We start from the raw sequence: 6,000 nt of genomic DNA, 5'->3' as shown, positions 1-6,000 counted from the left end.
CAGCATTGAATATAATATATCACATAGGTTGAGAGGATGAGGAGGGATTGAAGGTCGCTCCTCAATTACAATGCTACCCCTCCCTGTTGTCACATTGTTGGCCATCTACATAACGCTCTCGTTTTAAGGTGATCACCGGCTCCAACTAGGCTCATCGCTTAACTTACTAACCTCTATCTCTACCTGGTTAAACACAGGGGGGTATGGGAACTCATATTGAAAGGAAGGGACTCCCTTGTTTCCAATGATACATCTCATGCCCTGGTCATTATTAGGTGATTGCCCTAAAACTGCCAGTCACTTACCTAATGCACCTGTATGATTGATAGTGGCTCTAAAAAGGTACCCATTTGAAAAAAGAGCAGAAAACATACACAACGCCCTTCATGTAAAAGAGGGAATTATGCACTTTCCAATTAGGAGTGTAAATTAAAAGGACAGTCAACACCAGATTTTTTGTTGTTTAAAAAGAAAGATAATCCCTTTATTACCCATTCCCCAGTTTTGCATAACTAACACAGTTATATAAATACACTTTTTACCTCTGTAATTACCTTGTATCTAAGCCTCTGCAAACTGCCCCTTTATTTCAGTTCTTTTGACAGACTTGCTTTTTAGCCAATCAGTGCTCACTCCAGGGTAATTTCACGTGCATGAGCTTAATGTTATCTATATGAAACACATTAACTAATGCCCTCTAGTGGTCAAAATGCATTCAGATTAGAGGCAGTCTTGAAGGCCTAAGAAATTAGCATATGAACCTCCTAGAATTAGCTTTCAACTAAGAATACCAAAAGAACAAAGCAAAATTGGTGATAAAAGTAAATTGGAAAGTTGTTTAAAATTACATTCCCTATTTAAATCATGAAAGTTTATTTTGGACTTGACTGTCCCTTTAATTTGTGATCACCTGTCTACTATGTGATTGTTAGGGTGCTTGTGAATGTGAAACGTCTACTAAAAGCATTGAGTACTCTGTTCTATATCTAATATAGGGTGACATGGAGAAAAAAAAAAATCACACAAAATCTTTAGGGGATTTTTTAAACATATTGGGCCAGATTACGAGTGGAGTGATAAGGGGTAAATCGCAGGTGTTTGCACGTATCTGGTTTTCCACTTGTATTACAAGTTATAAATAAATACAATTGCTTGAGTGCAATCGCGATTTACGCTACGATTACTGCTTCCTTAGAGCTCTGTTTAACTGTTTCGCAAAACAAAAAGGTATCACAAACACATAAAAAAAATGCATTACAAAGTACAGTTATACTCATATGAACACCATCTAATAAAAATTATACCAAAAAAATATTGTACAAAAAGGTTATAAGGGCTGAAAGATATGAGGTGAATAAAATAGGCAGGCAAAGATCTTTACGGTTAGTGAAGATAAGGAGCACCAGCAGGCAGGATGCACTTAAAAAAAACTTATTGAGAGTTTGATTGATTTTCAATCAAACTCTCAATAAAAGTGTTTAAGTGCATCCTGCCTGCTGGTGCTCCTCATCTTCACTACCCGTATGAGTCTCCTGAAACGGAGGAATGCACAGCAGCTGTCGGGATAATACCCTTGCATGAGTTACTTCCACTCACCTACATCACAAGCATCCATATCGGCAGAGACGGAGAAAATAGCCAGAGATCCCGGATGACGTCACACGCCATCGCAGAGTGGACCTAAGAGGGGAACGAAGCAGACTGGAGGTCTAATCTACCTGCACAGCATAGACCCAAGTTTTAAAAGAAGCCGTTTTTTTGTTCCCTATGGACAGGCCACCAATCTTTCAGCGAAGGGATATACCCAGTGACCAGAGCTACGGAGGCAAGGTGAGTGGATGGGGAAGCCCCTATTCTACTCTGATTGCAATGTCTAGTTAAACACGGAGGCTTTGTATTCACTTACTGACTTTGACTTTATCTGCATAAACAGGTGCTCACATAACCCAGTTCGAAATTATAAGGCAACGATCTTTAACATAGAGATACATACATATACATCTCTAAAGATGCATATGTATGTGCTTGTGTGTGTATATATTATATATATATATATATATATATATATATATATATATATATATATATATATATATATATATATATATATATATATATATGTGTGTGTGTGTGTGTGTTCATAAGTATTTATATGTGTATATATGTATTTAAAGACATATACAGTATACACATATACACACATAAATATATATGTACACATATAAAGACATATAGAAGTACACTGGAGCCAATGAAGTAGATGAAAGCAAGTAAAAACGTATAAATGCAATATTATGTTTTAATAAAAGTTTTAACTTTGTATTTGCTGTACTATGTACTGCACATAGCAGAATATATTCTATGTAGATATATATATATATATATATGTAGATATATATATATATATATATATATATATATATATATATATATATATATATTACAATAATAACATCAGATGTACAGTATATAGAAATATGTATTTATGAATAAATATAAGATATTCTGCTATGTGAAGAACATTGGAATGTGAAATATTCATATTTTCATGTCGGTTAGCGCCCTTGAGAATAAGGGATCGTGTTTGAGCGCGAGTTGGGTGTTAGATTTTCCCCCACTTTTTCTGCTCCAGTTACTTCTATGTGTGAATGTGTTATCACGCACGCAATATTCTAACTTCAGATTTTTTCGTTTGTGGGGCTAGCATGTGAGCAAAAACAGTTTATTTTCAACTCATAATACGAATGCAACCAGACGCACGCAAAAAGCTTACTAAAGCCTTTCTAAAATTCCTTGAGCCACCTTGCAGTACTGACAAGACTTCTTTACTTAATTTTGCAGAGAGAGTTGGATAATCAAGCCCTTATAAAGAAGAGATTGGTTAGTTCCGGGTCAAAACACTTAGGGTTATAGAGTCAGTTACATAAGAGGAAAATGAGGACCAGCAGCTACAAACAAAAAGCAAGAATTCATATGGATGAAAATATTGTCATAATTCAGGGGAATCTAAGACATTATAAAATGTAACTTAGGCTCCTAAACAAAAAATAAAAAATACTTAAAGGGACAGTTCACCCAAAAACTCTCTCCCCTTTAAATTATTCCCAATGATCCTTTTTACCTGCTAGAGTGTATTAAATTGGTTGCAAGTAGCTCCTTTACTCATATTTCAGCATTTGAAATAGCTGATTTAGCTTGTGGTTTCCCAACCTATACTGAAAGTTTTGATACTGGCGTATATGCTATTGACAAGCCTAAGTAAACACAGCCAGCAGAAGAGATTACACCCTCAGTGGGGGGGCATGATAGTTAAGTAATAAAATGATAATTTTCCATTGTTCTCTCTATGTATTGGGCTTTGGTGTTCCAGACAAATATAAGATAAGGAAGCAAGTGTGTGTACACAAAGTGATAACATAATGAGATCTGATATTACCTGAAGCTCAACCCATTGTAATAGGCTGTGGTTTCAAAGCACAAAACCAGCTACTTCAGATACACAAATAAACCCGAAAATGCAATTTCTCAAATATTTTATACTCTGCAGTTGGTATAACAAGTCATTTAAAATACATTTATGGAAAAACTATTTTACAGTGTACTGTCCCTTTAAAGGGACAGTCAACACCAGACTTTTTGTTGTTTAAAAAGAAAGATAATCCCTTTATTACCCATTCCCCAGTTTTGCATAACCAACACAGTTATATAAATACACTTTTTACCTCTGTGATTACCTTGTATCTAAGCCTCTGCAAACTGCCCCTTTATTTTAGTTCTTTTGACAGACTTGCTTTTTAGCCAATCAGTGCTCACTCCAGGGTAATTTCACGTGCATGAGCTTAATGTTATCTATATGAAACACATGAACCAACGCCCTCTAGTGGTCAAAATGCATTCAGATTAGAGGCAGTCTTCAAGGTCTAAGAAATTAGCATATGAACCTCCTAGAATTACATTTCAACTAAGAATACCAAGAGAACAAAGCAAAATTGGTGATTAAAGTAAATTGGAAAGTTGTTTAAAATTACATTCCCTATTTAAATCATGAAAGTTTTTTCTGGACTTGATTGTCCTTTTAACTGTTCCAGGTTATGCAATAAAGTAAGAACAGATACAAAGTAAATGAGTTTGTCAAAAAATAGGGTTGTTTTTTTTAGCTTAATACTGTAAAACAAAATTTGATGTCCTGGAAATCGAGGTGACCCTCTGTAAATGTGAAATGCTAGAACAAAATTCATAATTAGAAGTTGCCGTGTCACCTTCCAGGAGCTTTGTAATAGATCTAGTTATGACAAGGTGAAAACTAATTGCAGTGTGAATGAAGCAGGCTAAACCACAGAATTATAAATTATAGTCTTTATAACATTATCAAGATATGCACAGGGCAAAGTATTTCAACTGTAAAAGTAACTGGTGAAAAATAAATAAAAATATATAGAATTATTGTAAAATTGTGAAGTTTACATTCTTTTTTACAATTTTGTTTATATTATATTAAACTAAACAATTTCACATGTAATTATCCTTTATTCTATATTTCCAAATACAAGCTTACGTGCACATCTTCATATGCATCAGTCATCAATGTATTTATAAGATTCAGAGAACAAATCTTAGTTATAATAAATCATTTCTAATTTGCCTCAGCAGAAAAGGAAACATAGGTTACAATTTGGTGGTGTTCATTATTTTATAAACTGTAAAACTTTATTATACAAAATTAAACTTGCATGATTTATAGAAAGCATATAATGTTAAGACACTTTTAAATTCACTTAATTTTTCAAATTGACATTGTTCACTTTGTATCCTTTGTTGACTAAGAATATTAACATATCATACACTAGTGGAAACTAGCTGGTGATTGGTGGCTGCACACATTTGTCTTTTGTCGTTGACTCCCTAGATATGCTCCCTGTACAGCACTGCTGCTCCTTCCCCAAAGCACATCAGTGGGATGGCATCAGAACTAACTCTTACAATGTGATGGTCTCCCTAGGCACAGACCAACACATAGTACAGAATTATATATAATTAGCTTACCGGCACATTTATACTTTCAATTATTTCAGAGAAATTGTATGTAAAAACCTCATTTTACCAGAACGCCATCCCTTGGTCTACTGAGCGGGTCTGGTTTTTACACAGCGCATTGCGGCAACACTGTGTGCTTGGTCGCGCCATTAAAATGAATGTAGCTCGCTCCCGCTACTAGACCAGAGCGGGTGCAAGCTACATTCATTTTAATAGAGTAAGGAGCAGCGTTCTGGTAAAATGAGGTTTTTTCATACAATTTCTCTGAAATAATTGAAAGTATAAATGTGCCGGTAAGCTAATGTTATATAATTCTGCACTATGTACAGAATTATATAAGATTAGTATGTAAGTTTACTGCCCCTTTAATAGCGGTTTAGGGGTTAATAGATGTATTTGGTAGTTTGCAATGTTGGGGTTGGCGGATTTAGGGGGTTAATAATTTTATTAGGTAGTTGGTTAGGTTTTTTTTGTAATACTTATTGTGGGCGGTTAGGTTTTTTTTTGGAATACTTATTGCGGGCGGTTAGGTTTTTTTTTGGAATACTTATTGCGGGCGGTTAGGTTTTTTCTGTAATACTTATTGCGGGCGGTTAGGTTTTTTTTTGGAATACTTATTGCGGGCGGTTAGGGTTTTTTTGTAATACTTATTGCGGGCAGTTAGGTTTTTTTTGTAATACTTATTGCGGGCGGTTAGGTTTTTTTTTTGTAATACTTATTGCGGGCGGTTAGGTTTTTTTTGTAATACTTATTGCAGGCGGTAAGGGTTTTTTTTGTAATACTTATTGCGGGCGGTTAGGTTTTTTTCTTAATACTTATTGCGGCAGTAAGGTTTTTTTTTTAATACTTATTGCAGGCGGTTAGGTTTTTTTTTGGAATACTTATTGGGGGCGTTTAGGGGTTTTTTTTGGAATACTTATTGCAGGCGGTTAGTTTTTTTTTTGAATACTTATTGCGGGCGGTTAG

Source organism: Bombina bombina, chromosome 3 (assembly GCF_027579735.1).
Source record: "Bombina bombina isolate aBomBom1 chromosome 3, aBomBom1.pri, whole genome shotgun sequence".
In the NCBI taxonomy this organism is placed as follows: domain Eukaryota; kingdom Metazoa; phylum Chordata; class Amphibia; order Anura; family Bombinatoridae; genus Bombina; species Bombina bombina.
Note: the sequence above shows the minus strand (reverse complement) of the source record.